Source organism: Taudactylus pleione, unplaced genomic scaffold (assembly GCF_031769625.1).
Source record: "Taudactylus pleione unplaced genomic scaffold, aTauple2 ptg000523l, whole genome shotgun sequence".
Classification (NCBI taxonomy): domain Eukaryota; kingdom Metazoa; phylum Chordata; class Amphibia; order Anura; family Myobatrachidae; genus Taudactylus; species Taudactylus pleione.
This window is the reverse complement of record NW_028284925.1, coordinates 2,672,345-2,695,106: the sequence shown is the minus strand read 5'-3', so window position 1 is coordinate 2,695,106 and position 22,762 is coordinate 2,672,345. Positions and strand designations below refer to the sequence as shown.

The 22,762-nt window shown below is 50.1% G+C and overlaps 1 protein-coding gene across 1 annotated transcript in view; it reads right to left on the bottom strand.

The window, feature by feature from the left end:
• The window catches only part of GRAMD1C (GRAM domain containing 1C), a 237,016-nt gene extending 236,180 nt beyond the window's left edge, over positions 1–836 (bottom strand). The window contains exon 1 of the mRNA XM_088450779.1: positions 738–836. The gene's annotated coding sequence lies outside the window, so the exon portion shown is untranslated. The remainder of the gene's footprint in view (positions 1–737) is intronic.
• Positions 837–22,762: the final 21,926 nt, after the last annotated feature.

The window sequence follows — 22,762 nt, the reverse complement described above, 5'->3', positions numbered from 1 at the left end:
CTCGGAACTTGTGAACGCAATGGAGCAAAGATGAGGGGCATGGGGTAACAGCCAATGTGCATGCACACTAATGGGTGATACCGGGCCAGACAGATGTCTCGCTAATGAAGTGGGTTACGTGGCCTGCCTGCTTCTAGTGCCCATTAGGTAACAGGAGGTGGCATGGTTTGTCAGTAAGCAGACAGATGTGTATAAACCATTTCAGGATTTCTTCACTTTCTCCATAAACCCAGGGTACGTTCCATCTCTGCAAAGTGGTTCCTACAGCCGCACACCGCTGGCAGCTCTCCCTGCCCACATGCGGTCGTCTCTACCACATCTACATATGTCAGTCAGACACAGAGAGCTGGTGATTTCCACATCTATGTTATGTACATATGTTTAGTGACGGCTATTTACAGTCCTGTCCCATCCAAGAATGATAATTGCTGGCTCTGTTACAGAATACGGGAGTAATCTCTGAGTGCATTAACTGCTTCACACCAGGGGCCACGATGCCCCCGCCCCCCTCACTGCCGGGTTACTGTGTAAATTCCTCAAACTCACTACAAAAAAAAGTTCAAAAACGAAATAAATGATTTACAACAAAAGCTGCAGGAAATCCACAATAAATAACACTAAATACGATAAAAGAACATAACAATGACATTCACTAGTACCGACAAGGATAGGCAGCAGAAGCGGAGGTCAGTAAGACGCCGGTAGATATGAGGCAGAGAGGGAATGATTGCCCTTACCTGTACACTCTGCAATACTCAGGGACAATACTCGGTTACTGCACTCAGTGAAATGATGTGTACGCATATAGCCCGTCTCACCTAACAGCTCACTGGATGAACAAGTCCTGCTGACAGGTAAGCTGCTCACTCACCTGGAGCAAACCATTGTGTACAGGAAAGGGGGGGGGGGGTGATTCTTTGTTTTTATAAAGTAGAAGTGTAAATGACTTCAGGATAGACAGTTCTGTAGTATGATAATAGTGGGGCCTGCGAATCAATCAGAGGCTGGGGTGGAGGAGGCATGGCAGACGTTACCTGGCCGCTACCTCCCCTCAGTCCGGGATGGGTCCCTTGTATTGTGCATGTTAGATATCAGCAGGTACTATATAGTGTTTCAGTTCTCTCTCAGAATAAGAATGACAGATGAGTAATGAGCATCACACACCAATAGCTGGTTCTTCTGTTCTTCTACACGTTTAGGGTCTAACGCAGAGGTTCCCAAAGTCCGCCATTACAGTCCACGTTTTAGGGATATCCATGCTTGAGCACAGGTGACTTAATTAGTACCTCGATCCATTTGATTTAACCATCTGGACTCAATCTTGGATATCCCTAAAACGTGGACTGTAATGACGGACTTTGGGAACCTCTAGTCTAACGTATCTATAAGCGGTATAATAGTGTATGGATCATCTATCTCCTGACTTTTACAATCACAAACGCACCTCTGTGTGCGTACACACTGTAAAAACACATGCGCCGTAGGCCGTGAACTTCGGCGTTGTGTGCGGCTTCTTAGAAAGACTTCTATATAAAACCCCAATATATTGCTACCCTCCAACATGATCCCTTCCACCAGGTACAAAACGCTCTGCTCCTGGCATTCCCTAATAATATATGATTGCAGTCACCTGTGTAGCACTAGGTAATAGATGAGACAGGCGCTTTACCACAGGTGGCAGCAATCAAGTCCAGGAGCAGCACATTGTGGTCCTGATTCAGACCTGCTCGCGAGCGTATAGCGCTCGCAAGCGGGTCGATGACTGGGCAGTGCGCACGTGCGAGCCCCGGAGCGAGCAAAATTTTGCTCGCTGCGGAACTCACTACAAGACGGGGCGGCTGTCCATTGTGATGGACAGTTCGCCCCGTTTTGTAGGTGGGGAGGGGGGTGGCTGGACAAACGGAGGTGTTCCTGAAGGAACGCCTGCCGTTTGTGGGCTGCCACGCTGACATCACCAGTGACATCACCAGTGATGTCAGTAGTGAGCTTCCTGCTCTATGAGGCTTGCAGGAACGAGACCCTATCACAAGGGTCTCGTCGCAACCATCACCTGGCCGCTCGCAAAATCTGTGGGTGGTCACCCACAGCTTAGCGAGCGACTAAGAGGCCGGCTCAATTAAAAAAAAAAAAGCCGCCCTGATTCAGAGCGAGCACTCTAAATGAGCGTCCGGCTGTGAATCAGGCCCTGTGTACCTGGTGGAAGGAGTCGTGTTGGAGGGTCTGTATATTACGCAGCGATTTTACAGAGAATGTTTAATCATTCACATCAGTCCCTGCCCCAGTGGAGCTTTCAGGCTAAACGCTCTATCACGCACTAATACACAATAGGGTTGATTTAGCCAGAAGCTAATTAGCCTCCCATTATGTTTTTGCACTGTAGGAGGAAACAGGAGCACCCGAGAGATATCCATGCAAACACGGGAAGAACATACAGACCTGTAGCTTAACATGTATGACTAAAGACTTTTCATTCAGTCAGACTAAACTCTGTTGGCGTAGTCTCTGTATATCATGACCTCATGCTGTGCCAGTTACCGCACACTGCCATACGCAGCCCCACAGCACCAGAGTATCTAAGCAGGGGAGGTGGGGGGCCTATGGTATACCAGGAGAGGAGACCCCACTGCGTAACAGAGTACTGCGCTAGACGTACACTAATGTCACTTTTTTAATTTTGTGCAGTGAAACCCCAAGTACTGCGCATAACGGCATTTCTCAATGACACCAAAGGTGCCGACACACGGAACGATTATGTAACCAACGATTTGCTGTCAGATTATCTGTCAGATTTTCCCTTGAAAAAGTGAACGATTTTTTGAAATGTAAAGTGCATACACACGTAACGATTTTTTTAACGATTTGTCGTTAACGACGTTGTTATCGTTCAAAAAATCATTCAGTTTCTGAGTTATAACGATGAACGAAAATCATTCAAGCGCGCTCCCGTTTAAACTTAAGTTCATCGTCCATTTCAGACTGTCCAACATGACGATTTTTCATTTAGGGAAGGAACATTTTTCGTTCATCGTTGTAAAAATCGTTTATTACACTTCAAAAAATCGTCCACTTTTTCAAGGGAAAATCTGACAGAAAATTGTTGGTTACAAAATCGTTACCTGTGTATGCACCTTAATAAACAATTTTTACCACAAGGAAGGAAAAATGTTCCTTCCCTTAATGAAAATCGTTATGTTGGACAGTCTGAAATGGATGATGAACTACAAACGGGAGCGCGCTTGAATGATTGTTAACGACAAATCGTTCAAAAAATCGATACGTGTGTATGCACCTTTACAGATGATAAATGTCATTTCCAGTTCACTCCCTGAATCTAAGAATTGGTATCCGGATAGAAGAGAGACAGTACATAGAAAGTCAACAACAGATAGTTGACATGCAAATGGTCGTCAGGATCAAAAGTTAAAAGGTCGACATGGATTTAGGGCCTGATTCAGCAAAGATCACAACTGCTAAAGCGTATGCAGACCGTCGACTGTTGCGTACTGCACATGCAACACTGTGTGCGTGTGCAAAAGCCTCACTTCGATCGGGACTGCGATCGCAGCAAGTACGCTGACCCAATGCAGAGTGATTGACAGGAAGTGCCGTTTGGGGGTGGTGATGAGGGCATGGTCGGGGAAATGCAGGCGTGCCAGTGCAGGGGCGTGCATAACTTGCCTGAGCTCTCACTGCGTGCAGGAAAGTCAGCAATTCAGTGGTAGGGTCAGACCTGCATTAAATGTGCGAGTGGCTCCGATGGTACTCGATGTTACCGATGATTTGACTGGATTGCACGGTATTACGGATGTGTGAGAGGGGACGTGGGTGTCTGCATGTTGTCCGTACGAGTGCTTTGTGATTGCAGTTATTAGCATACTTTCACAGCAGACCTGCGTGCGTGATCGCATTAGCGATCCTTGCTGAATCAGGCCCTTAGATCGATAGGGTCAAACAGTCGACGCTCAAATGATCGAAACCGAAAGGTTCAACATATGGTTTTTTCATGATTTTTAGGTTTGTATGGATGAGGTCTAGGGTTAGGTTTAGGTATTTGGCGGAGGGCTAGGGGGTTAGGCTGTGGAAGGGGATAGTTAGGATTAGGCACTAGGAGAAGGGTGAGGGTTAGGCACTAGGGGGAGGGTTAGGCACCAAGAGGAGGTTTAGGCTACAGTTAGGATTAGGCACTAGAGGGAGGGTTAGGGTTAGGCACTAGGGGGATGGTTAGGGTTAGGCACTAGGGGGAGGGTTAGGCACCAAGAGGAGGTTTAGGCTACAGTTAGGGTTAGGCACTAGAGGGAGGGTTAGGCACTAGGGGGAGGGTTAGGGTTAGGCACCAGGAGGAGGTTTAGGCTACAGTTAGGGTTAGGCACTAGGGGGAGGGTTAGGGTTAGGCACTAGGGGGATGGTTAGGGTTAGGCACTAGGGGGAGGGTTAGGGTTAGGCACCAGGAGGAGGTTTAGGCTACAGTTAGGGTTAGGCACTAGGTGGAGGGTTAGAGTTAGGCACTAGGTGGAGGGTTAGGGTTAGGCACTAGGGGGAGGGTTATGGTTAGGTACCAGGGGGAGGGTTAGGCACTAGGAGGTTTAGGCTACAGTTAGGATTAGGCACTATGGGGAATGTTAGGGTTAGGTACCAGGGAGAGGGTTACGGTTAGGCACTAGAGGGAGGGTTAGGGTTAGGCACCAGGGAGAGGGTTACGGTTAGGCACTAGAGGGAGGGTTAGGGTTAGGCACTATGGGGAAGGTTAGGGTTAGGCACCAGGGAGAGGGTTACGGTTAGGCACTAGAGGGAGGGTTAGGGTTAGGCACTAGAGGGAGGGTTAGGCACCAGGGAGAGGGTTACGGTTAGGCACTAGAGGGAGGGTTAGGGTTAGGCACTAGGAGGAGGTTTAGGCTACAGTTAGGATTAGGCACTATGGGGAATGTTAGGGTTAGGTACCAGGGAGAGGGTTACGGTTAGGCACTAGAAGGAGGGTTAGGGTTAGGCACTAGAGGGAGGGTTAGGGTTAGGCACCAGAGAGAGGGTTACGGTTAGGCACTAGAGGGAGGGTTAGGGTTAGGCACTATGGGGAAGGTTAGGGTTAGGTACCAGGGAAAGGGTTACGGTTAGGCACTAGAGGGAGGGTTAGGGTTAGGCAATAGGAGGAGGTTTAGGCTACAGTTAGGATTATGCACTAGGGGGAAGGTTAGGGTTAAGCTGGCCACACATCTAAAGATTATCTGTCCAACCAGCCAACTAGTTGATTGGTTGGAATGAAAATCTGGTAAGATATGAAAGCAAATGACAATCAGCAATTTGCTCCCAAACGCTGGAAAATGGACAAAAACTGTTGTTTGAATAAATTGTTTACATCAAACATTTAACAAACTTGTCTGACGTCATTCTCATCTGTTTTCTGGCATTTAGGAGCAAATTGCTGATCATCAGTTACTCCCATACGTTACCAGATTTTCATTCCAACCAATCAACTAGTTGGCTGGTTGGATGTAAGTTGGTCTAGTGTGTGGTCAGCTTTAGGCACTAGGGGGAGGGTTAGAGTTAGGCACATGGGGGGGTTACAGTTATGCACTAGGGGGAGGGATAGTGTTAGGCTGCAGGAGGGGAGGGTTAGGGTTAAACAATAGGGAGAGGGATAGGGTTAGACACTAGGGGGAGGGATAGGGTTAGGCACTAGGGGGAGGGATAGGGTTAGGCACTAGGGGGAGGGTTAGGGTGAGGATTTGGTGTAAAATAACAAAAAAAAGAACGTGGCAACATTTTCTGTATCGACCATTTGTGTGTCAACTTTTTGACCATGTCGACTTAATTCCATGTCAACCATTTAACAGTCGATCATTTGACCCTGTCGACCTATTGTCTGTCAACCATCTGGTGTCGAACTACTGACTGTCTATACACTGTCGATCTTTCAATCCACGTCCCTGTATTTTTCTGACCATCGGACATGGTCATCCCTTTGATCCAGGCGCTGGCACAACTTGCTCATTGCTAGTTGTTGTTCTGTGGCAGAGCGTGTTTCATGCTGAGGATTCAGGTCATGTTGGGGCAGGAGAAGTGCTGGGATGAACCTGCCTTGCAGCAAAGTGTCCTGGAAATTGTATTGAAATGTTAACTACAATGAGCGTGTATTTTCCAGGTGTCCTAGATTAGAGCCGGCTCAGGTTACTGCAGCAGCCTGATAAATTATGCAGACCTGTTTCTCGGACGGCTATAGGTGTTTTCCATTAAGAACTGATTACCTGCCGCTTCCCTCCATGACAGTGTAGCACCTGCTATTACACAGGTGCACCATATAGGGGGAGATTTGTAAACTTTGATGAGCTACAGAGTAATTTAAGAAAAAAATAAATGCATTTAATTGCAAACTTTCTTTAATGAGTAATTTATAAGGAAAGTAACTATGTTTTCAAAATATGGACAAAATCTTTATTTATTCCATATAACACCTGGGGAGAGCTAGTATGAGATACCCCTTCCCCACCACCACCACTCTGTTACCTCAGTACGACCATAGCTTCGGGTTGGCTGTCATCCAATGATGGTTAGAAGGGGCAGCCACCTAAGGTCAATGGTTTTACCACCGATGTTGGGCCCCTGATGAACCACAATTTGTTTTTCACTTCTGTGCACATGCACGAGTACAGACTCCTGACCACTGCGTGCATGCGCCTCGGCGAACCGTCCATGGTTGATGAGGATGATGATGATTTTACGTAATTGGTAAGAAACTATTGAATAGTGATGGCGCATGCTCCGATGGATAACCCTACCATAGCTGTCTTGCCTGATGAATATCTCATGGCAAAGCTGCACAACTGATGGCCAATTCTGCTTGAGAAAAAACTGACGGCCAATGCTGCATGCTGGACAACTGACGGCCAATGCTGCATACTGAATGATTGATGGCCAATGCTACATACTGAAGGACTGATGGACAATGCTGCATGCTGGACAACTGACGGCCAATGCTGCATACTGAATGACTGACGGCCAAGGCTGCATGCTGGACAACTGACGGCCAATGCTGCATGCTGGACAACTGACGGCCAATGCTGCATGCTGAATGACTGACGGCCAATGCTGCATGCTGAATGACTGACGGCAAATGCTGTATGCTGAATGACTGACGGCCAAGGCTGCATGCTGGATGACTGACGGCCAAGGCTGCATGCTGGACAACTGACGGCCAATGCTGCATGCTGAATGACTGACGGCCAATGCTGCATGCTGAACGACTGAAGGCCAATGCTGCATGCTGGACAACTGACGGCCAATGCTGCATACTGAATGATTGACGGCCAATGCTACATACTGAAGGACTGATGGACAATGCTGCATGCTGGACAACTGACGGCCACTGCTGCATACTGAATGACTGACAGCCAAGGCTGCATGCTGAATGACCGACGGCCAATGCTGCATGCTGGACAACTGACGGCCAATGCTGCATGCTGAATGATTGACGGCCAATGCTACATACTGAAGGACTGATGGACAATGCTGCATGCTGGACAACTGACGGCCAATGCTGCATACTGAATGACTGACGGCCAAGGCTGCATGCTGGACAACTGACGGCCAATGCTGCATGCTGGACAACTGACGGCCAATGCTGCATGCTGAATGACTGACGGCCAATGCTGCATGCTGAACGACTGAAGGCCAATGCTGCATGCTGGACAACTGACGGCCAATGCTGCATACTGAATGATTGACGGCCAATGCTACCTACTGAAGGACTGATGGACAATGCTGCATGCTGGACAACTGACGGCCAATGCTGCATACTGAATGACTGACAGCCAGGGCTGCATGCTGAATGACTGACGGCCAATGCTGCATGCTGGACAACTGACGGCCAATGCTGCATACTGAATGATTGACGGCCAATGCTACATACTGAAGGACTGATGGACAATGCTGCATGCTGAAAAACTGACGGCCAATGCTGCATACTGAATGACTGACGGCCAAGGCTGCATGCTGAATGACTGACAGCCAATGCTGCATGCTGGACAACTGACGGCAAATGCTGCATGCTGCACAACTGACGGCCAATGCTGCATGCTGGACAACTGACGGCCAATGCTGCATTCTGAATGACTGATGGCCAGTGCTGCATGGTGAACGTCTGACGGCCAATGCTGCATGCTGGACAACTGACGACCAATGCTGCAAACTGAACGTGTGATGGCCAATGCTGCATGCTGAAAGTGTGACGAACAATGCTGCATACTGAATGACTGACACCCAATGCTACATACTGAATGACTGACGGCCAGTGCCGCATGCTGAATGACTGACGGTCAATGCTGCATGCTGAATGACTGACGGCCAATGCTGCAAACTAAACATGTGATGGACAATGCTGCATGCTGAATGACAGACAGTCAATGCTGCATACTGAATGACTGATGGCCAATGCTGCATGCTGAATGACTGACACCCAATGCTGCATGCTGAATGACTGACGGCCAATGCTGCATGCTGAATATCTGACACCCAATGCTGCATGCTGAATGACTGACGGCCAATGCTGCATGCTGAATATCTGACACCCAATGCCGCATGCTGAATGACTGACGGCCAATGCTGCATGCTGAATGACTGGGGGTCAATGCTGCATGCTGAATGACTGACGGCCAATGCTGCATGCTGAATGTCTGACACCAAATGCTGCATGCTGAATGACTGACGGCCAATGCTGCATGCTGAATATCTGACACCCAATGCTGCATGCTGAATGACTGACGGCCAATGCTGCAAACTAAACGTGTGAGGGCCAAAGCTGCATGCTGACCGTGTGACGGCCAATGCTGCATGCTGAATGACACAGTCAATGCTGCATACTGAATGACTGACGGCCAATGCTGCATGCTGAATGACTGACACCCAATGCTACATACTGAATGACTGACGGCCAGTGCCGCATGCTGAATGACTGGCGGTCAATGCTGCATGCTGAACGACTGGCGGTAAATGCTGCATGCTGAACGACTGGCGGTAAATGCTGCATGCTGAATGACTGACGGCCAATGCTACATGCTGAAAGATTGGCGGTCAATGCTGCAGCATGAATGACTGACGGCCAATGCTGCATGCTGAATGACTGACACCCAGTGCTGCATGCTGAATGACTGACGGCCAATGCTGCATGCTGAATGACTGGCGGCCAATGCTGCATGCTGAATGTCTGACAGCCAATGCCGCATGCTGAATGTCTGACACCCAATGCTGCATGCTGAATGACTGACGGCCAATGCTGCATGGTGAATGACTGATGGCCAATGATGCACGCTGAACACGTGACGGCCTATACTGCTTGCTGAACGTGTGACGGCCTATAATGCTTGCTGAACGTGTGACGGCCAAAGCTGCATGCTGAATGACTGACGGCCAGTGCTGCATGATGAATGACTGACGGCCAGTGCTGCATGCTGAATGACTGATGGCCAGTGCTGCATGCTGAATGACTGACACCCAATGCTACATACTGAATGACTGACGGCCAGTGCTGCATGCTGAATGACTGACGGCCAATGCTGCATGCTGAATGACTGACGGCCAGTGCTGCATGCTGAACGTGTGACGGCCAATGCTGCATGCTGAACGTGTGACGGCCAATGCTACATGCTGAAAGTGTAACGGACAATGCTGCATGCTGAATGACTGACGGCCAGTGCTGCATGGTGAATGACTGACGGCCAATGCTGAATGACTGACGGCCAATGCTGCATGCTGAATGACTGACATTCAGTGTTGCATGCTGAATGACTGACGGCCAATGCTGCATGCTGAATGACTGATGGCCAATGCTGCATGCTAAAAGACTGACGGCCAGTGCTGCATGCTAAATGACTGACGGCCAATGCTGCATGCTGAATGACTGACGGCCAATACTGCATGCTAACTGTCTGACACCCAATGCTGCATGCTGAATGACTGACAGCCAGTGCTGCAAGCTAAACGACTGACGGCCAGTGCCGCATGCTGAATGACTGACGGCCAATGCCGCATGCTGAATGTCAGACGGCCAGTGCCGCATGCTGAATGTCTGACATCCAGTGCCGCATGCTGAATGACCGACGGCCAGTGCCGCATGCTGAATGACCGACGGCCAGTGCCGCATGCTGAATGACTGACGGCCAGTGCCGTATGCGGAATGACTGACGGCCAATGCCGTATGCGGAATGACTGATGGCCAATGCCGCATGCTGAATGACTGACGGCCAGTGCCGCATGCTGAATGTCTGACATCCAGTCCCGCATGCTGAATGACTGACGGCCAGTGCCGCATGCTGAATGTCTGACACCCAGTGCCGCATGTGGAATGACTGACGGCCAGTGCCGCATGCTGAATGACTGACACTCAGTGCCGCATGCTGAATGACTGACGGCCAGTGCCGCATGCTGAATGTCTGACATCCAGTGCCGCATGCTGAATGACTGACGGCCAGTGCCGCATGCTGAATGTCTGACACTCAGTGCTGCATGCTGAATGACTGACGGCCAGTGCCGCATGCTGAATGACTGACGGCCAGTGCCGCATGCTGAATGACTGACGGCCAGTGCCGCATGCTGAATGACTGACGGCCAGTGCCGCATACTGAATGACTGACGGCCAGTGCCGCATGCGGAATGACTGACGGCCAGTGCCGCATGCTGAATGACTGACGGCCAGTGCAGCATGCTGAATGACTGACGGCCAGTGCCGCATGCTAAATGTCTGACACCCAATGCTGCATGCTAAACAACTGACGGCCAGTGCTGCATGCTAAACGACTGACACCCAATGCTGCATGCTGAATGACTGACGGCCAGTGCTGCATGCTGAATGAGTAACAACCAGTACTGCATGTGGAATGACTGACGGCCAGTGCTGCATGTGGAATGACTGACGGCCAGTGCCGCATGGTGAATGACTGACGGCCAGTGCCGCATGCTGAATGTCTGACATCCAGTGCCGCATGCAGAATGACCGACGGCCACTGCCGCATGACTGACGGCCAGTGCCGCATGCGGAATGACTGACGGCCAGTGCCGCATGCGGAATGACTGACGGCCAGTGTCGCATGCGGAATGACTGACGGCCAGTGCCGCATGCGGAATGACTGACGGCAAGTGCCGCATGCGGAATGACTGACGGCCAGTGCCGCATACTGAATGACTGACGGCCAGTGCCGCATGCTGAATGACTGACGGCCAGTGCCGCATGCTGAATGTCTGACATCCAGTGCCGCATGCTGAATGACTGACGGCCAGTGCCGCATGCTGAATGTCTGACACTCAGTGCTGCATGCTGAATGACTGACGGCCAATGCCGCATGCTGAATGACTGACGGCCAGTGCCGCATGCTGAATGACTGACGGCCAGTGCCGCATGCTGAATGACTGACGGCCAGTGCCGCATGCTGAATGACTGACGGCCAGTGCCGCATACTGAATGACTGACGGCCAGTGCCGCATGCTGAATGACTGACGGCCAGTGCAGCATGCTGAATGACTGATGGCCAGTGCCGCATGCTAAATGTCTGACACCCAATGCTGCATGCTAAACAACTGACGGCCAGTGCTGCATGCTAAACGACTGACACCCAATGCTGCATGCTGAATGACTGACGGCCAGTGCTGCATGCTGAATGAGTAACGACCAGTACTGCATGTGGAATGACTGACGGCCAGTGCTGCATGTGGAATGACTGACGGCCAATGCTGCATGCTGAATGACTGACGGCCAGTGCCGCATGGTGAATGACTGACGGCCAGTGCCGCATGCTGAATGTCTGACATCCAGTGCCGCATGCTGAATGTCTGACATCCAGTGCCGCATGCTGAATGTCTGACATCCAGTGCCGCATGCTGAATGTCTGACGGCCAGTGCCGCATGCGGAATGACTGACGGCCAGTGTCGCATGCGGAATGACTGACGGCCAGTGCCGCATGCGGAATGACTGACGGCAAGTGCCGCATGCGGAATGACTGATGGCCAGTGCCGCATACTGAATGACTGACGGCCAGTGCCGCATGCTGAATGACTGACGGCCAGTGCCGCATGCTGAATGACTGACGGCCAGTGCCGCATGCTAAATGTCTGACATCCAGTGCCGCATGCTGAATGTCTGACATCCAGTGCCGCATGCTGAATGACTGACGGCCAGTGCCGCATGCTGAATGACTGACGGCCAGTGCCGCATGCTGAATAACTGACGGCCAGTGCCGCATGCTAAATGTCTGACGGCCAGTGCCGCATGCTGAATGTCTGACATCCAGTGCCGCATGCTGAATGACTGACGGCCAGTGCCGCATGCTGAATGACTGACGGCCAGTGCTGCATGCTGAATGACTGACGGCCAGTGCCGCATGCTGAATGACTGACGGCCAGTGCCGCATGCTGAATGACTAACGGCCAGTGCCGCATGCTGAATGACTGACACTCAGTGCCGCATGCTGAATGACTGACGGCCAATGCCGCATGCTGAATGACTGACGGCCAGTGCCGCATGCTGAATGTCTGACATCCAGTGCCGCATGCTGAATGACTGACAGCCAGTGCCGCATGCTGAATGACTGACGGCAAGTGCCGCATGCTGAATGACTGACGCCCAGTGCCGCATGCCTGACGGCCAGTGCCGCATGCTAAATGTCTGACGGCCAGTGCCGCATGCTGAATGTCTGACATCCAGTGCCGCATGCTGAATGTCTGACGGCCAGTGCCGCATGCTGAAAGTCTGACATCCAGTGCCGCATGCTGAATGACTGACAGCCAGTGCCGCATGCTGAATGACTGACGGCAAGTGCCGCATGCTGAATGACTGACGGCCAGTGCCGCATGCTGCATGACTGACGGCCAGTGCCGCATGCTGAATGACTGACGGCCAGTGCCGCATGCTAAATGTCTGACGGCCAGTGCCGCATGCTGAATGTCTGACATCCAGTGCCGCATGCTGAATGACTGACACTCAGTGCCGCATGCTGAATGACTGAAGGCCAGTGCCGCATGCTGAATGACTGACGGCCAGTGCCGCATGCTGAATGACTGACGGCCAGTGCCGCATGCTGAATGACTGACGGCCAGTGCCGCATGCTGAATGACTGACGGCCAGTGCCGCATGCTGAATGACTGACACTCAGTGCCGCATGCTGAATGACTGACGGCCAATGCCGCATGCTGAATGACTGACGGCCAGTGCCGCATGCTGAATGTCTGACATCCAGTGCCGCATGCTGAATGACTGACAGCCAGTGCCGCATGCTGAATGACTGACGGCAAGTGCCGCATGCTGAATGACTGACGCCCAGTGCCGCATGCCTGACGGCCAGTGCCGCATGCTAAATGTCTGACGGCCAGTGCCGCATGCTGAATGTCTGACATCCAGTGCCGCATGCTGAATGTCTGACGGCCAGTGCCGCATGCTGAAAGTCTGACATCCAGTGCCGCATGCTGAATGACTGACAGCCAGTGCCGCATGCTGAATGACTGACGGCAAGTGCCGCATGCTGAATGACTGACGGCCAGTGCCGCATGCTGCATGACTGACGGCCAGTGCCGCATGCTGAATGACTGACGGCCAGTGCCGCATGCTAAATGTCTGACGGCCAGTGCCGCATGCTGAATGTCTGACATCCAGTGCCGCATGCTGAATGACTGACACTCAGTGCCGCATGCTGAATGACTGAAGGCCAGTGCCGCATGCTGAATGACTGACGGCCAGTGCCGCATGCTGAATGACTGACGGCCAGTGCCGCATGCTGAATGACTGACGGCCAGTGCCGCATGCTGAATGACTGACGGCCAGTGCCGCATGCTGAATGACTGACACTCAGTGCCGCATGCTGAATGACTGACGGCCAATGCCGCATGCTGAATGACTGACGGCCAGTGCCGCATGCTGAATGTCTGACATCCAGTGCCGCATGCTGAATGACTGACAGCCAGTGCCGCATGCTGAATGACTGACGGCAAGTGCCGCATGCTGAATGACTGACGGCCAGTGCCGCATGCTGCATGACTGACGGCCAGTGCTGCATGCTGAATGACTGACGGCCAGTGCTGCATGCTGAATGACTGACGGCCAGTGCCGCATGCTGAATGACTGACGGCCAGTGCCGCATGCTGAATGACTGACGGCTAATGCGCTCTTGAGATATGGAAACAGTACTTAGAGTCCATTCCTATGACCAGAGTGCAGCACTTTTCTAGTCTAAACTTTCTAAAAATGCTCTGTAACATTTCCAACATCATTCGCCATTTGGGGCCTATTCATCTAATAATATTTGAGGGATAACGGGTGTTTTCGGAGGATACCTGCAAATATCTAGTATCCCCTAAGTTGCAAGATTTTTCGACTCCCTCTCTGTGCCCCATCCCAGAACCCTCCTATCCCCCGGTGACACATGTGCTGGCTGACTCAGCGCATGTGCAGTGACTGCTTAGGACCCAAACTATGAATGCGTGTGATAGTGTTACGCTATCTCACTGCTTCCGTCTCTTTGCAGTAGTGCCCCTTATTCAGGTTATGTCACATAGTAGTGCCTCTTACTCAGGTTATGTCACATAGTAGTGCCCCTCAGTGTTGGACTGGGGCATTAAGGGCCCACCAGGGAAATGCAGAGGCAGGGGCCCGCTGAAGGGGTGTAACCAACCACTGGATAGGTGTGGTCTTTAACGAGAGGTGCGTGACCATCCCACAAAGGAAACAGCATATTATGCCTTCTCAGACAATGCAACCAATTTGGTCTAATACATTTTATCTGTACCTGCTTTAGTCTAATAATAATAACATGATAGTGTATATATTCATCCACACCATTTCTGATTGCCAGCCACTTGCCATGGGGAGAAGGCGTGGATGTGGAGTGAGACAGAGGCACAGATGGAAAAGTGGGCAAAGGCACAAATGTGGAAGGTGCAGACGGGCAGCTGGGTAGAATGCAGAGGGGCAGCTGGGGAAAGTGGCAAAATGACAGCCGTGGAAGGTGGAGGGGAACAGCTGTGTAAAGTGGCACAGGGACAGCCGTGGATGGTGACAGAGGGACAGCCGTGGAAGGTGACACAGGTACAGCCGTGGAAGGTGACAGAGGGACAGCCGTGGAAGGTGACAGAGGGACAGCCGTGGAAGGTGACAGAGGGACAGCCGTGGAAGGTGACAGAGGGACAGCCGTGGAAGGTGACACAGGTACAGCCGTGGAAGGTGATACAGGTACAGCCGTGGAAGGTGACACAGGGACAGCCGTGGAAGGTGACAGAGGGACAGCCGTGGAAGGTGACACAGGGACAGCCGTGGAAGGTGACACAGGGACAGCCGTGGAAGGTGACAGAGGGACAGCCGTGGAAGGTGACACAGGGACAGCCGTGGAAGGTTACAGAGGGACAGCCGTGGAAGGTGACACAGGTACAGCTGTGGAAGGTGACACAGGGACAGCCATGGAAGGTGGCAGAGGGACAGCTGTGGAAGAGAGGCAGTGGGACAGCTAGGGAAGACAGGCAAAGGGAGAGCTGGTGAAGGAGTAAAAGCACTGCTGGCGAGGGGCCTAGAGACAGAGGAGAGAATTTATGAAGCAGCGGCTTCCCGGCGGTTTGCGGGTCCATATTTAAAATGGCACCCGCAGTCGGTGTAAAAACCGCCGAGAAGCAGCGCTTCGTTAATTTTGTCCTTAGGGGTTTACAGTGTACAGTCAAGGTCTGGCCAATGGAAGCGGTGGGAGTAGGAGAGCTTGGGGTGGGGTCATATGGGGAGGAAGAAAGTACAGCTGGTCTGGAGGCCCCTCAGAGAGATGACATGCAACCCCTCCAACCACCACCCTCTGTTCTGTCGCTGATGACAGGGAAACCCCTCCGGCCGGCGCTGATGATCAGAGGAATGTAGGCGTCAGAGTGGTGCAGGGATAATAATTGTGTGGAGGTCAGAAGGGTGTGGGTAAGCGATATGTGCAGGGATCAGTGGGGTGTAGGGATTAGAGCCTCAGTTGGTACCTGGATAGAGAGAGGTCACCAGTCTGATTGCAACACCCACTAGTCAGTGCAGTGTTCATTCTGCAGGAGGCTATGGGTGGGACAATAACTGCTGTGTGCACATGGAACATGGAATTAAAAGGCCAGGTTTATTATGGGCCTAGCATAAGTTTTAATGTTGGGTGGTGGGAAAGTGAGAGTGCATCAGGGGGGACTAGCAGCAAATGTCCACAATTAAAGCTATATTAGTGAGTCTGCAGGTATTAATATTCACTCACCAGTCCCAGTTCTAGTCCCACCGCTCAGTGTAGGGAAGATGGTCAGATACCAGCATATGAATTTAAGTCAGAGAAAGAGAGACGTGCAGTAGCAGCCCCCTGGCCACAATATACTATGTAGAGCAGGGGTTCCCAACCACAGTCCTCAAGGCACACTAACAGTCCAGGTTTTAAGGATAGCCATACTGGAGCACAGGTGACTTAATTAGTGCCTCAGTTATTTTGATTTAACCATCTGTGCTCAAGCCTGGATATCACTAAAACCAGGACTGTTAGTGTGCCTAGAGGACCGAGGTTGGGAATCACTGATGTAGAGCCTGCTGCTGGCTCTGAGAATGGGGACCTGCTTCTGCCGACGCTGAGCACGGAGGGGGGGGCACCCAATGCTGCTGTAGCTGAGGACAGGGCACCTGCTTCTGCCGGGGCTGAGAGGCCCGCTCTGCTACCGCGGCTGAGGATTGGGGTCTGTTGCTGCGTCTGAAGACAGGATTGCCCGCTACTAGCACTAAGGACGGGGCGGGGGGCCCGATGCTGCCGTGGGTGAGGATGGGACCCTGCTGCTGCTAGCACTGAGAATCGGGGCCCCTTGCTGCCAGCGCTGAGGAGGGGTGGAGGGGCCCACTGCTTCTGGCACTGAAGACGGGGCTTCCCAGTCATTTTGTGCCCCATACGACATGCGGCCCGTAACCCCCCTTAAGACGCCCTTCCCAATAAAACCAGTCTGCCTCTGCATGGCCCCATCCCCCGGTTAAAGTGGGAGGAGCTTCTAAGCAAGAGGGCCCACCGGGGGTTTACCCGACTCCCTGGTGGCGCAGTCCAAGCCTGGTGCCCCTTATTCACATTACGCCACACAGTAGTAGTCCTCCTCATACACATAATGCCACAATAGTAGTGCCCCTTATACACATAATGCTACAGTGGTAGTGCCCCTTATCAGGGGCAGAACTAGGGGAGACAATGGAGGTGCCTGCCGCCAGCACTGAAGGGGCACCTTCTCCAATGTCCACAACATATTCACCCCATTTATGGCTGCAACTATGTACCCGGAGTGTACCATCACGGCCGCCCAATACATGACACCCCTTCCCGGCACCTGAGAAGCCACCATACACTAGTGGAGAGAGCTCCATGTCAGACCATCAGCTGCTGCCTCCGTCTATCTATAACCTGTCTGCATGCGAATTGCTACATTACAGTGTCAGCGGCTGTGACGGGGGACACCAAATTATAACTTGCGTCTGGGATGAACTTACGCCACTGCCCCTTATACACATAATGCCCACAGTAGTGCCCCTTATATGGGCAGCACAGACGGTGTAATGGTTAGCGTTACTGCCTCACAGCACTGAGGTCGTGGGTTAGATTCCCACCTCGGCCCTAACTGTATGGAGTTTGTATATTCTCCCTGTGCTTGCGTGGGTTTCCTCCGGGTGCTCCGGTTTCCTTCGACACTCCAAAAATATACAGGTAGGTTAATTGGCTCCAAACATAATAAAATTAACCCTAGTGTGTGAGTGTGTGTACATGTGAGAGGGAACATAGATTGTAAGCTCCATGGGGCAGGGACTGATGACAATGGCCAAATATTCTCTGTAAAGAGTTGCGGAATATGTGTGCGCTATATAAATAACTGGTAATAATAATAATAAATAATAATATGTAATGTCCACAGTTGTGCCCCTTATACACAATGCCCACAGTTGTGCCCGTTATACATAATACCATCAGTATTGCCCCTTAAACATAATTCCCACAGTAATGCCCATTATACACAATAGCATCAGTATTGGCCCTTATACACAATACCCACAGTAGTGTCCTTTACACATAATTCCCACAGTAATGCCCCTTATACACAATACCCACAGTGGCTGTTCCCCTTATACATAATGCCTTCAACAGTTGTGCCCCTTATACACAATGCCCACAGTAGTGTCCGTTACACATCATTCCCACAGTAATGCCCCGTATACACAATGCCCACATATTATTGAATCTAATATGATTTATATTACAGCGTGTCATACTGAAAGTACACATATGGTGTTGCATGCCTAGCAGTTGATCCAAGTCAGTGACTTTGGCTGTTAGACTGACTTTCTGAGAAACTGGCTGGAGTCACGTGCAACTGAACATGTTGTGAGTAATCAGCGCAGATCAGACAATCAGTAAAGATAACACATTATGGTTCAGCCTATTGTATATTATATGAATAATAAATATTTTTATAAATGACTCAGGAATGAGTTTACTTATGACATGATCCCGGCCATGTGTCTGCTACAACAGTCACCAGCGTTATGTAAATCACATCTTCCTAGTTCCTGATACCATCCAGCCCTCAGGTGTCATTCCCATATATTTCATATACACTCACAAGCTTAGTACATGCCTAAAATATCCTGAATACACTGACTATTCCAATGCTAAATATGCTGCCATTTACCTTCATTTTTACTTTATTATCTTTAATACTGATTGACTGACTGCACTATACAGCTTTCATTTTCCTATACCGTGTGCTGCGGGTGACCTGTTGTTATATGGTTTTATAATCATCTAGAGTCACATTGGGAAGTTTAGTGCTTATGGTATGTACACATTATCCCTTCTTCTCTCACTGATGGACATGTATCAATAACTATAAAAGTGCTAATATAATATTAGATAGATAGATAGATAGATAGATAGATAGATAGATAGATAGATAGATATGATAGAGAGAGAGAGATATTAGATAGATATGATAGAGAGAGAGAGATATTAGATAGATAGATATGATAGAGAGAGAGATATTAGAGAGATAGATAGATAGATAGATAGATAGATAGATAGATAGATAGATAGATAGAGTTATGGTAAAACTTACCTTCGTTAACTCTCTTTCTTCGAAGTTCGAAGATAGGTAGATAGATAGATAGATAGATAGATAGATAGATAGATAGATAGATAGATAGATAGATATGACATAGATATGAGATAGATAGATAGATAGATATGACATAGATATGAGATAGATAGATAGATAGATAGATAGATAGATAGATAGATAGATAGATAGATAGATAGATAGATAGATAGATAGATAGATAGATATGACATAGATATGAGATAGATAGATAGATAGATAGATAGATAGATAGATAGATAGATATGACATAGATATGAGATAGATAGATAGATAGATAGATAGATAGATAGATAGATAGATAGATAGATAGATAGATATGACATAGATATGAGATAGATAGATAGATAGATAGATAGATAGATAGATAGATAGATAGATAGATAGATATGACATAGATATGAGATAGATAGATAGATAGATAGATAGATAGATAGATAGATAGATAGATATGACATAGATATGAGATAGATAGGTAGATAGATAGATAGATAGATAGATAGATAGATAGATAGATAGATAGATAGATAGATAGATAGATAGATATGACATAGATATGAGATAGATAGATAGATAGATATGACATAGATATGAGATAGATAGATAGATAGATAGATAGATAGATAGATAGATAGATAGATAGATAGATAGATAGATAGATAGATAGATAGATAGATAGAGTTATGGTAAAACTTACCTTCGTTAACTCTCTTTCTTCGAAGTTCGAAGATAGATAGATAGATAGATAGATAGATAGATAGATAGATAGATAGATAGATAGATATGACATAGATATGAGATAGATAGATAGATATGACATAGATATGAGATAGATAGATAGATAGATAGATAGATAGATAGATAGATAGATAGATAGATAGTCAGTCATTACTATATTATGTGACATTACCCAGAAGCTCCAGTCGGATCCCCATCCACTTGGAGACTTCTCCGTACCGGAGCTGAGAGACTCCTCAGATGACAGCTTGCTGGTATCATCCAGATAATATTCATTCCACGCCTGGAAATGGTAAATAAAGCAGCAATACCTGTCACTCACCTCCCTCACTCATACACTTCAATATAATACTGTACAACAGGGGTGGGGACCTTTTCTTCTGCTGAGGGCCATTTTGATATATATAACATTATTCGCAGGCTCGTTGCAGGCCACGCTGCCTCCATGTGATGTCACACAGGGGCAGGGCCACAATCGCCGGTGAATACAGCAATGCCCGGAGCATCCTGAGGATGATCCGGGGAGCTGTAAGGTCAGCGGTGTGACCATCTGAAGTGTCCTAAGGATGCTCCAGGCGGCACTGCTGCATAGACTCTGGCTGCAGGGTGCCATTCTAGGCCAGATGAGGCTAGCAGAGAAAAGCTCCGAGGGCCAGACCAAAGAACTCAGCGGGCCTTATACAGCTCCCGGGCCTGAGGTTCCCCATCCCTGCTGTACATAGAGAATAACTTCAGACTCCCTGGGAAACACTGCGATATAATACAGCTATAGCCTGTCTGCTGTATACTGTATATCATAACATATGAGCATATTATCACGGAGAGCAGGACCTGATTATAACTTACCAATGATTGCAGCCCTGGGCACGGTTATTATTATTTAGTAATCATGGTATCCCCCATACCCCAGGTAGCTGAGGACATTGTGTATTATTATTATTACAGCTGATGATATTATTCATACTATGAATCGTGGTATACTCCCTATTACCAGGTAGCTGAGGTTAATATAACACATGGATCATGGTATATAATCCCCCAGGAGTAGCTGAGGTTAATATGACACATGGATCATGGTATATAATCCCCCAGGAGTAGCTGAGGTTAATATGACACATGGATCATGGTATATAATCCCCCCAGGAGTATCTGAGGTTAATATGACACATGGATCATGGTATATAATCCCCCCAGGAGTAGCTGAGGTTAATATGACACATGGATCATGGTATATAATCCCCCCAGGAGGATCAGTATATCACACACACTTCTGGACAGCCATGGTGGGCAGCAGTGCGCTCTCTGGCTCTGGCCGCGGGCTTTAGGTCATCCCTCCCAGCTCTCACCAGTATAACGGCGGGCTGCTCCTCCCTCTCCCCCGGCAGCTCGGTCTCTCCCCGGGCAGCGACCTCCTCCATGCCCGCGGATGCTGAGGATGCTCGTTGCTAGGCAACGTGACTCCATAACAGCCTCATCCCGGGCAGCGGTTCCCATAGCAACCAGCCAGGGCGGCTTCCTGGGATCTCACGCATGCGTAGTGTGTGTGTTGTGATGAGTGCAGCAGGCAGCTCCCCCTGCTGGCAGAGCAGAGAACAGCTTCCATGGACAGAACCTGTGGCTGGCTAGTTGCCTGCCCTGAAGATGTGCACAGCGTCCTGACCTCAGACCAGAGCTGGCCCTAGCTAAATTAGTGCCCTAGGCAAGATTTTAGGTGGTGCCCCCCCTCCCCGTAGGTTCCTGAAAAGGGACAGCACAGGACCTCCCCTATTCAACCACAGTGTCTGCACCCACCCTCACCCACCACCCCTATCCCAGCAGAGCACCCCTCTCCCAGCAGTGAGCACCACGGCCCTCTCCCAGTTCCAAACTTACTTTGGTTGAGCGCAGCCTGCAGAGCTGTCCGACTCAAGGTTCAGCAAGTCGCAGGTGGCGGAACCGCTTTTTCAGTCTTAGGCTGGCAAGCCACAACTATGTGTGATGATTGCTGGAAGTGGAGCCCAGAGCCGTGAGGGGTGACTCACTACTCCAAGCTCCGCAAATGCCCATGATGCAGCAGCCCTCCCATGACCATTTACTTATAGTCCTGAATGAGCATCTGCCCATGCGCAGAAGCTCATTCTGATTGTGTGACGCCCCAGAGCCAACCCGGTGCTAACCACTAGCTGCCGTCCAGGTGCCCTGCCCCCGAAAATTGCCACCGGCTGTTCCGCTGCTGCCAGGCCCTATCGGAGCTGTCAGGTGAGCTTCGATCGTGGACACTGCGCAGCAGAAGTAGCAGCTGCCAGAGTATCTGCCCAGCCGGCAGTAGGTACCCCCCGGCTGTGCCTGCACCAAACCTCCACCGGCCCTAGTTGGGCTTGGATGCCCCTAGGCATTTGCTTAGTTTGTCTATGCCTAGGGCCGGCTTTGCCTTAGACTAGGCCATATAGGCTAATGCTTAGGGCGCTATTGCTCCAGGGGGGCACCCAGCAGGAGAGGATGCCTGCCCCCCCACGTTGCTCAGCACACATTGACAGGAGGCAGGGGTGTAACTAGACCTAGGGGGGCCCCATAGCAAAATTTTCATGCCCCCCCCCCTAGATCCCGCCGCCCTTCGCACTCCCACCCCCTCTGCTGGCTGTGCAGGGGAGGGCCGGGCCCCATAGCGGTCGCATTCCCTGCACCTACGGTAGTTATATCAGTGACAGGAGGAGCCGCCAGCAGATGTGACCGCTCAGCAGTGGACAGTGGTGCTATAGTCAATCTCTTTTTGACATTGTATAAGCAAATGCAGGGGGGGTTTCCACCTGCCTGGAAACCCTCCTCCCCAGCCCACACCATGACCACAATAGAAATAGTAATATACTGGAATTTTACTAGCGCTGCACGTTCTTCTCAGTATCATAA